Here is a 10,685-nt window from a genome sequence, read left to right as displayed (position 1 = left end):
CCCAGATTCTTAAAATCTTGCCTCACTTCTATTGACGATACAATAAACCTTGTCTCTGATTGAAAGAAGGCTTGAGTGGTCAAATTCTTTCGAGGCCAACCCACACCTTTTGCCCTGTCATTTTGGGGTTCCTAAGACCCCTAGACAGCAAAAATATCATTTGGTTTGCATTCTCTCTCCCTCAGTGCCAGGGAAGTATGTCTCCCATTCAAATTAGCCTCCCCAACCCAGTTTGAAGTCTCAGGAACACCGCTGCTATCTGGCCAGTTGTTCCCTTTTCATTCATTTTCCTCAAAGGCAACTGAGCAAAATTATTCAAATTACCCAGTATGCTACTAGAAATTATTTTGAGGAAGTATTAAAATAATTCATTAGCTCCCCGCAGACATTGGAAAGAAAGAGGGAATTTTATGTATAATATCTTAGAGTATAGGCAGTTCTTAATGAAGATCAATAGTTTAAGTTAATGGAAAAAGCTAGAGTTATAAATTGAAGATACAAGAGACATGATAATTGATTGACTAAGGAAGAGGCAGGAAGGACAGGATTGATTAATTAATTCAATAAATATTTATTTATTAAGTACCTGCTGTTTGCAGAACATTAAAGGAAATGTAAAATGGGATAACAATTCTTAAAGACTGACCTCAGAGTCTGGAAATCCGGTGTTCAAGTTCAACCTCTGACACATATTGGCTATGCAACCCTGGGCAAGCCACTTAACATTTCAGTGCCACAGGCAACTTTCCCAAGACTGTAAGTTGCAGAGAAAATGCTTCCCTGCATTGGTAAAGGGGTTTTCCTCACTGGGAGTTCCTTACATCAATGAAACTATAGGTCCATTACCAAGAAAAAAAAAAGGACATAATTCCCACCCTAGTAGAGTTTATATTCTAATAGAGGGATAGAACAAATAAAGACAATTATAATATATAAAATTATATAATGAATGCATTAAGGAGTTACAAAACAAAGTGTTAGGTGACCTTGAAGGGTATAAAGTCATTATCAAATTGGAGGATTAAGGAAGGTTTCATAGGGAAGGTGATTTTAGGCTGGTCTTTAAAGGACTAACTGTATTTTAACAGTGAGAAGATAATCAAAAGAGTAATTCAAGTATGTGGAGTAGTCTAAGCAAAAGCAAGGAAACAGGAAAGCATGGGATCATATATAAGAGATGATAAGTCCATTTTGGATACAACAAAAATACATAAAGACTATCATAAAACTGCCAGAGATAAATGGGCGCTGGATTAAGGATGACCCTAAACATCAAATTGAAACTTTATTCATTAGGCAATAAGGAGTCATTAAAGGGATTTGATCAGAGAAACAGCAAATCACATTAAGGAAAGTCAATAAGCATTTATTAATCACTTACTATGTGCAGGTACCATGCTAAGTGGGAATAGAAGGAAAAAACAGCCAAGAGATGAAATGTGGTGTTACAGGAACAGTGAGGAACCCAAAGCTGCTGGATTGTAGAGTAAGCAGATGGAATTAAAGTATAAGAAGACTGGAAAGGTAGAAAGGGGCCAGGTTGTGAAGGACTTTTAAAATCCAAATAGAGGACTTTATATTTGATCCTGGAAATAACAGGGAATCATTGGAGCTTGTTGAGAAGGGAAAGCTTACTTAGAGCTGTGCTTTAGGGAGATCACTTTGCCAGACAACTGAGTGTAGGATGGATTGAAGTAGGGAGAGACTTGTGGCAGGGAGAACAAACAGGAGCCTACTGATGTAGTCCAGGAATGAGGTGATAAGCCACTGTAGCAGGGTAGCAGCTTGTCAGAGAAAATATCCATAAGAAAGACTACAAAGGACCTGGCAACAGATTGGGAATGTCAGTGAGAGAAAGTGAGGAGTAGAGAATGACAACTAGTTTGTGAGCCTTTGTGCCAGGAAGGATTGAGGTGTTCAAATGAGGGCAGCTGGGTGGTACAGTGGATAGAGCTTTGGCCCTAGAGTCAGGAGAACCTGAGTTCAAATCCAGTATCAGATACTTATTAGCTAAGTGACCCTGGGCAAGTCACTTAACCCTGTTTGCCTCAGTTCCTCATCTATAAAATGAGCTGGAGAAATGGCAAACCACCGCAGTATCCTTACCAAGAAAACCTCAAATGGTGTCACAGAGAGTTGGATACAACTAAAATGACTCGGAAACAACAAACAACAATAATAGGAAAAATTGGAAGAGGGGAGGGTTTGGGAAGAATACTAATGAGTTCAGTTTTGAACATGTCGAGTTTAAGATGAGACATCCAGATCAAAACATCTCTAATTAGAGACACAATTGATTTGGGAGACTGGAGGTCAGAAGTGAGATCAGGAAGGGGAATCTGCAGCCTTGAAACCACATGTGGCCCTCTAGGTCCTCAAGTTCGGCCCTCTGACTGAATACAAACTTCACAGAACAAATCCCCTTAATAAAAGGATTTGTTCTGTTAAACTTGGGCTGTCAAAAGGCCACACCCAAGGACCTAGAAGGCCACATGTGGCCTTGAGGCCACTGGTTCCCCATCCCTGGGTTAGATCTAAATCTGAGAATCATCTATGTAGAGATGATAATTGAAGCCATGAGAGCTGTTGGGTTCATTAAGTAATTTAATGTTCATGGAAAATAAAAGAAAGTCATTGACAGACCTTTGTGGGCTGCTCACAGTTAGCAGGCATTAACTGGATGAAAATCTAGGAAAGAAAATAGAGAAAGAATAGGTCAGATAGGAGGAAATCCAGGAGAGAGTAGTGTCATGAAAACTTAGAGTACATATGATCAACAGTGTCAAAGTCTGCAAAAAAAAAAAAGGTCAAAAAAGGATGAGGATTGAGAAAAGGCCATTAGATTTAACAATTAAGAGATGATTAGTAATTTTGGAGAGGGCAATTTCCATTCACATGACCAGCTCTAGGCGTAAGGAAGATTGGTCTTATAGGAAAGTCACTTTGCTCTGAGCTACCATAGGTTTGTAAACCAGATTTGGACTGGAAAGCTAGGTGGCTCTGTGCACTAATTGGGGAACCTCCACACTACCCTCATTGCATTTAACATGGATGACCAAATGACTTCCCCTTGTCCTCTTGGCTCTCAGTTTTCCTCCTATAAAAAGTTACTTGACAATAAGACATTGTAAGTCAGGAGTCTCGAATTTCTACTAACTGTTTTGGTTCAACTGGTCTTTGTTGCCTAATGGCGTTTTGAGTTTTCTGAGTAACCAGCTCCTGATACAGAGCAGGCCGCATCATTGTTCCCATGGATGAACCAGGGTGCTATCATTGGCAAATGATGACATCCATCCTGCAGGAAGAAAGAGGGGAGAGGAGTACCAGGGCATAGGCTCAATGTAATGTGGAAGGTAAGAAAGGCAGAACTTCAGATGGGCTTAGGATTTAGAGCCAGAAAAGACCTGAGAATCTTATTCAACTTGTTTTATAGATATAAGGGAGTATCTATACATGGGTTTTATATGTTTCATTCCTGCCCCCCTCCATCAGCTTCAAAAATCATGAACTCCAGGAGAGTAGGGACCATGTTTTATTTTTTATCTCTCCTTTAACGATCCCGTTTCCCACAGAAACAAAGGCCCATCTTTTTCAATACCAGCATTTTATTAATGATGCTATATGGCAATGAGAAGTGAATTGGTCACTATTTTTATGTAATAGGCACGCAAATAACTTTACAATACACTAATTACTACACACAAAACTTTTACATTTAAGCCTAATGCACCTGAAAAAATAATTCTTATTTCTTTTGTTTTTTTTCCCTTTTATTACCAAAACAAGATGGTACTTGTTACATAATGAAACAATGCAAATTCCAATAAGTACTTCTCAGGTGAGTTGAAGTGGGAATTCTTTTTCAGGAAGTAATTGGACTAAATGGTCATTGAGGTCATTTAAAAACTAAATTCTCTGATAGTACACTGAGGGCTATAACCAATTATGGGATGGAAGTTTCTAATGAATATGTTCTCTTAAAATAAATCAAATGAAAGTTTAGAAAGTTTAGAAGTCTCAGCACCACATATCTTTGTTAGAAGCAAATTGAATTAGCACCTTCTGTAGTCAGTGTGTTAAGCTAAGAACCAGGGACTACGCCAGAAACAATGGACTCTGAGAATGATTTAGGTTCCTTCAGTAGCAGACATCTGTAATTGTTCTTAACTGTGAGATTTTTTTATTTGTTTTTGGCATTTAAAATTTTAAATAAAGTTCCAAAAGAAGCATCACATAATGCTGAGATCACAACTGCTTACTGACTCTCACATCCCCTGTGAAACTTGATAACAAGAGAAATTATTATTCTTTCCAATTTGTACTCATTTGGAAACATCCTTTTAGTGACCTTGAAACACTTCACAAATATTCATTAAAGCCTATGATCACTTTGTGATATGGGCCAATGTTGTCACTCTCATTTCATTCCTAGGAAACATAAGGAATACCGAGGCGAATGACTTGTTTACAACATGGCATCTAGTTCATCATTGACAGACTGAGAAATAGAATGAGTTATTGAAGTCTTGCCTTCCTGTCACTTCTCTAATCGATACCATCTACTCTCTATTACATGTGTTAATAAGTAAGCAAGATAGCATAAATAATTTAAATCCACAGACAATTTTAAAATGTCTTTTTAGCTGATAGTTTCAATCTCCTTTCTCTACCAAATCATTTTTACTAGAATTACTGACAAATAGCAAAATTAACAATTGGAGCTCTATTTGGTAGGCAGACATCTACATGACATAGTATCAGTAGTACCATAAAGGTCTTGAAATTCCTTGAAGAGGACAAAACCTTTCATTCTATGCTTAGAGAGAAATGTTAAAACACAAATACTCCCAGAGGAGAGATAATATACCAGGAGAGATAACATACCTAGATATATACTAATATATATTTGCCTGATATCAGAGTCACTTTAATTGGAGGAAAGGGAAGGCGAGTTGGCACTGAGTGCCCAAAACAGAGTTGCGAGGAAGGGTGAGAGGAGTATAGGAAAGAGGGCCTGGTGGCCCTTTAATTGGGTGCCAAGTCCACTCTGTCACCAAAATATCCTTCACATTTGTTGCCTCCTGTCTGTCACTTCTGCCACCAGTTTAAATTTAGATCTATATTGCCTATCACCAAGATTATTTTTTAATTTATTTTATTTTTAATTTATGGAATAAAACAAGCATTTCCATAACAGTATAATAAAAAAGATAATTGCACATGAAACTGCAAATCTATCATATGCAACTTGCTATTCGTTTTAAATACATAATAAAGTTATATTATTGCACTAGCTTCCTTACCTAGTCACCTTTCCTTCAGGCTCACCCCTACACTAGTCTATGGACCATTTGTTCACATGGACTATTTGTGCCCAACCTGTGGCAGAGCTTTCTGAACTTACATTGGGCTGATCAGCCACCGTCGGATGCAGTGCACCTTGACCCCAACATAGAGATGTCATTTTGGTTCCCTTTGAGCATGAAGATCAACAACCAACCAACCAACTACTGCCAGATTACTCTTTCTAAGCACAGTTTTATAAAGAAATGTAAAGTTTTGGAATCACAAGACCTGAATTTGAATTCCAGTTCTCCTAGTTATTACCATCTGCACAATTTTGGTTGTCACTTTAAGGACCTTAGCTTACTCATTTGTAAAATGACAAAAGATATCCCTTTCAGTTTTCAATTCTATGAACCTACGTTACTCTCCAGGTCAAAAATCTTCAAAGACTCTCTGCTACCTTTGCAAAATAATCCAGCTACCAGAGCCTCATATTGAAAGTCCTTCTGGAAATATATGTTGGCGGGCAGCTAGGTGGCACAGTGGATAGAGCACCGGCCCTGCAGGCAGGAGGACCTGAGTTCAAATCTGGCCTCAGACACTTGACACTTACTAGCTGTGTGACCCTGGGCAAGTCACTTAACCCCATTGCCTAGCCAAAAAAAAAAAAAATGAAGGATGAAAATACATGTTGGGATCAGTTCACTCCCTTCATATATTCTGTATTCCTGCCAAATTACAATTCTCACCATTCCCTGAATGTACTCTAAGCTTTCCTGTATCCATGCCTTTGCTTTCTCAACCCCCCCATATCTGGAATGTACTCTCCTTGCCACAAACATCTCTGCCCTTGAAAATCTTTCCCCTCCTTCAAGACCAATTTAAGTGCTAGCTGTTCCATGAAGCTTTTTCCTAATCCCTTCCAGGTAAAAACAACCTATCCCTCTTCAGACTTTTAATCATTTTATACCTATCTTATGACACTCTTTCTCTCTTGTGTTATAGCTACTTGTAATAACTATCTTATTTCCTCTGCTAGATTATGAGCTCTTTGAAATCAAGGCCTTTGTTTTATTCATTTTTATAGCTCTAACATACCGTTAAATGGCCCATTATAAGTAAGTTATAATTGCTTGCAGAATTATAAAGATAATTCACAAACAAGGTGATGAGCCTGTCCACAATCAATTTAGTCATTGTTTTTACTACAAAAAGACAATTGATTATTCAATTGTCTACTCAACACACCTCCTCCCACTACTACATATACATGGTAAAACAAAAAAGGAAAAAATTGGACAGCACAGGACAAAGTGTTAAGTTTCGAGTCAGAGAACCTGAATTTGAATCCCAATCATTTCACCTCTCTGGGCCTCAGTTTCTTCATCTGTAAAATGAAGGAATTGGCCTAGATGATATTTAAAATTCCTCCTCTGAAATCTTCTAAATCAGAAGTGTCAAATAGCAACCCACAGGCCTAATACAACCTACAACACTCCCAAGTATGGCCTGAGCCAAATTAAAATGTAATTAGGAAATATTTAACAAAATAAACAAAAACGTAATGAAACAGAGATGATATTAATATGTGGTTTTCTAAGTCAACACATGGCCTACAGGGATCCTTACGTACAGTTTAGTCTCCCAGTTTCTATTTGAGTTTGACATCACTGCTCTAAATATATGATTCTACATGTGAAGTGGTTTATATGGTTTGCCTAGTCATCATGGCCCAAATTCTTCAGTTTAGCCAATGTGCTAGTCTTGCCTCAAACTACCACACTTGTACAATAATAGGCTATTGTATTACTTTCTGATTATATATATATAATATGCACACATATATATAAAATATATAACCACTAACCCACCTTCAGACTGACTCTAAATCTCCCATAGCACATGATTCCTCAAATGAAATTAAACTCTCCTTCAATTTTCTCATTGAATTTTGCCAGGATCTTTCATTCCTTCTTTTTAATTTCTCCTTTATATCTCAGAGTTACTGAATTTGAGAGTTGGAAGGAACATCGGTGACCATCTAGCCCAGACTATACATGAAAGAAATCCCTATTATAACATTTAACAAGTAATCATCCAGTCTCTGCTCCAAGACCTCCAAGAAAGAGAAAGGCACCACCTCTCAAGGAAGCCCATTCCACTTTTCGAAAGCTCTAATTATTAGGAAGCTTTCCTTTATTTCAAACTTAAATTTGCCTTCTAACTTTCATGCATTGGTATTGGTTCTGCTTTCTGTGGCCAAATACAAAAAGTCTAATTCTTCCTTCATGTGACAGCTCTTCAAAAATACTTGGATACAGCTATAATATCCAACCCCTTCTGCTCTCCTCCATCCCCAGTCTTCTCTTCTTCAGGATAAACAATTGCAACTCCTTCACCTGATTCTCATATGACATTTATTCAATATCCTTCATCAACTTGCTGGCACTCTGGATACTTTCTAGGATATTTACATCTTTCTTAAACTATGGTGCCCAGAACTTATCATAATAATCTAGATGAAGTCTAACCGAGCAAACAGAAAGACTGTATCCTCCATCATCCTGGAAGCTTTGCTTCTCTTAATGCAGCCAATAACTGCATTGCTTTTTTTTTCTGCCAAATTACACTGCTAATTCACCTTCAGCTTGCAGTCCATTAAAACCCCCAAGTATTTTTCAAAATAATTGCTGTTTAACCATGCCCCCATCCTCCTATATTGAGACGTTGATTTTTTGTAACCAAGTGTAAAACTTTATATACCTCTGACTATTGAATTTTATCTTATTAGATTTAACCTAATGCTCTAGCCTGTCAATATCTTTTTTTGACCTGATTGTATTGTCTACTGTTATTAGCTATACATCTCAGCCTTGGCTCATCTGTAAATTTGATAAGCATACCATCTGTTCCTATTTAAATTACTCTTAAGAATGTTAAACATCCTTCTTGTGCTTCGGCACCTCAAGGTGAGGAGCTCCAGTCTCTGGCTTCTGCCACCACCAGCATCACGGCTGCCTCCTCCACCTCCCCTTCTGGGCTTGCACCGCCCACTAGCAGCATGCCACCCAAGGGGCAGCTCCAGTCCGTCCAGGCCTTCGGGAGAAAGAAAACTGCCACAGCCGTGACCCACTGCAAGAGAGGCAACGGTCTGATCAAGGTGAATGGGTGACCACTGGAGATGACTGAGCCTCTCACCCTGCAGTACAAGTTGCTGGAGCCTGTCCTCCTACTAGGCAAGGAATGTTTTGCTGAAGTATATATCCGAGTCCATGTGAAAGGAGGAGGCCACGTCACCCAGATTTATGCTATCCGGTAGCCCATCTCCAAAGCCTTGGTGCCCTATTACCAGAAATACATGGATGAGTCCTCCAAGAAGTAAATAAAAGACATCCTTATCCAGTATGACCGAACTGTGCTGGTGGTTGACCCTTGTCGCTGTGAGTCCAAGAAGGTTGGCGGTCCTGGGCCCAGCCCAGGCTCGCTACCAGAAATCCTATCGATAAGACCACTGCTGGGATTGTGGGTCTTTTTGCAAAAAATTTGGTATATGACCTTCAAAAAAAAAAAGTATGTTAAACAACAAAGGGCCAAGCACAAATTCTTGAGGTACTCCACTTGCCATGTTGGCAATGAACTAACAACTACTCGGAGTTTGACTAACCAACCGATTCTGAATCTTTTATTATCTAATCCACATCCCTTCATCATCTTCATAAAAATAACATGAGCTACTTAATTTAAAAACTTCATTAATAGTTAGACAAATTATATCCACAGAATTCTCTCATCTCCTAGTTTAGTAATTCTGACAAAAAAGGAAACAAAGTTATCCTGGCATGATCTGTTTTTGATGAAGCCAGGCTAGCTCTTGACAATCACCGCTTCCTTTTCTAGAGATTTGCCAACATTTTCTTTAATGACTGACTCTGTAGTTTTCCCAGTAATGGAAGTCAAACTCACTGGCCTATAGTTTGCAGATTCTGTTCTCTTCCTTTTTCTTTTTTCTTTTTTTTTTTTAAGTTTGGAACAGTACTTGCTCTTTTTCAATCTTATGGTACCTCTCTTTTTCATGATATTACTGAAAAATCAGCAATTCCAGCTCGTCAATCACAACTGCCACTTCTTTCAGGGCCCAAGGATCTATTTCTTTTGGGCCAGATCAATCAAATTCATCGAGGACAATTAAGTGCTCTTCTATTATCACCTTAACTGTCTTGGCTATCAGTTCTCTGTTGGTCATTTTGTTCTCTCATTTCCAATAAAGGAGTCATTCTCTGCGCCAGGGAAAAATGAAACCTAACAGTATATATTTTAATTGTTTATTTTTTTTAATTGCCTCCCAGCCACCACTATTAGACTATAACCTCCTTGCCAATGAGATCTATGTCAAACCTCTTTTTATATAGCTAGTGCCTAAGCCAGTGTCCTATACATAGTTGGTGCTTAATAATTGTTTGCTGGAAAACAATGGAAACTGAATACTTGTGAATTATAATGACCAAACTTGGTCCCAAAGAAGCATATGAATAGGTACCTTCTCTTCATTTCTTTGCAGAAATGGGGGGGCTATGAGTATGGAGATCTGAATATGTCACACTTTTAATTATGTAGCTTATTTTTTGCTTCCCTCTTTGTTACTCTTTGATAAAAATAATTGGTCTCTAGGAATGGATAGAGAGAAGAATACATGTGGGAAATGTAAGTGATTGTCAATTAAGTGATTATTAACAAAAATAATAATAATTCATTTTTTAAAAGACAAGTCTTGAATTCCTTGTTGTGAAATTGAACTGTAGTGACTCCCTAGCTTTGAAAAGAGACACCACGGTATAACAGAAAGAATACTAGGCAAAGAGTTAGGAGTGGCTTGAGTTCGAATCCTGTCCCTGACACTCATTGGGTGACCTGCTTTGAGTAGCTTCTCTGAACTTCAGTTTCTTCATCTGAAAAATAGAGATAATAACATAGGACCTGTTTCATGCCATTTTAGGGAAAGCGTTCTGCCAGTTTTGAAAAGCTATGCAATTGTGAGTTATTATTATCAACCATACACACACAGTCTGAGAATTGGAAGGGATTGCAGGGCTGTACACAACCCAGAATCCTTTTTGTAATATCTCCCCATCCCCACTTATTTTTTAATTCCCAGCACACACCACAATGCCTTGGATGTAGGAAGTAATTAACAAATATTCCCTGAATTGTTTGTGGTTAAATTTAACTTTACTCTTGTGTATACCTGTCCAGTATCCATTATACTCCCCCATTAGATTCTCCACACACATACATCTGATCCTCTCTCCTCTGGATAGCAATACTTGCCTCCATATCACTTTGCATATGGCTCCACTCCTTTCCATGGTTGATTGAATCAGGCTAATTATTTCCCATTATTA

The 10,685-nt window shown here is 38.2% G+C and overlaps 1 pseudogene; it reads left to right on the top strand.

Annotated features, from left to right (window-relative positions):
• Window positions 1-8,347: 8,347 nt before the first annotated feature.
• On the top strand, window positions 8,348-8,792 carry LOC114046309 (annotated as a pseudogene).
• Window positions 8,793-10,685: the final 1,893 nt, after the last annotated feature.

Source organism: Vombatus ursinus, unplaced genomic scaffold (assembly GCF_900497805.2).
Source record: "Vombatus ursinus unplaced genomic scaffold, bare-nosed wombat genome assembly UNPS02014781.1, whole genome shotgun sequence".
NCBI classification, from domain to species: Eukaryota; Metazoa; Chordata; class Mammalia; order Diprotodontia; family Vombatidae; genus Vombatus; species Vombatus ursinus.
The sequence above is the reverse complement of the archived record's forward strand: the minus strand, read 5'-3'. Positions and strand labels throughout refer to the sequence as shown.